At 75.9% G+C, this 528-nt stretch overlaps 1 protein-coding gene across 1 annotated transcript in view; it reads right to left on the reverse strand.

Moving 5' to 3' along the window:
* The window catches only part of Znf787 (zinc finger protein 787), an 11,336-nt gene extending 11,052 nt beyond the window's left edge, over positions 1-284 (reverse strand). Inside the window, exon 1 of the mRNA XM_004648304.2 lies at positions 119-284. The gene's annotated coding sequence lies outside the window, so the exon portion shown is untranslated. The remainder of the gene's footprint in view (positions 1-118) is intronic.
* Positions 285-528: the final 244 nt, after the last annotated feature.

The raw sequence follows: 528 nt of genomic DNA on the forward strand, positions 1-528 counted from the left end.
CGCACTCGCCCTCTCGGCAGCGCTCGCCCTCCCGCCTCCCACCCACCCCCGTCCGAAGCCCAGCTCCCGGACCTCCGCCTACCCGAGCCACGGCACACGGCCCTGCGCCCGCCCTCACCTCCTCGGTCCGGGGCCGCCGCGCCGCACTCCTCCTCTCGCCTGCCTCGCGGATGGTGGCAGCGGCGACTCAGACCCTGGGGTCAGGGGGACGGACGCCCAGGCCGGAAGTGACCTTCCCGGCCACTTCCGCCCGCGCCGCTCCCCCCACTACCCTCTCCCCTCCCCCCCCTCCGGGGCCGCCACCCCGTCCTCGCCGTTCTAGGCGGGCCGCCCCCTTCCCGACCCCTGGCCTCCGCCCCCAAACTCTATGGTGCTGAGCGGCGCCTGAGGGAGCTACTTCCGGACGCGTCTAGGACCCGAGTCCTCCGTGCTCGCTCTATGGCGCCTCACGCCGAGGGGCTGCGGCCCCGCCCCTCCCAGGACCGCGAGCGCGGCGCGGCCCGTTAGGCGCAGACTTCCGGGTGTCCC

Source organism: Octodon degus, unplaced genomic scaffold, assembly GCF_000260255.1.
Source record: "Octodon degus isolate 3935 unplaced genomic scaffold, OctDeg1.0 scaffold00382, whole genome shotgun sequence".
Taxonomy (NCBI): Eukaryota; Metazoa; Chordata; class Mammalia; order Rodentia; family Octodontidae; genus Octodon; species Octodon degus.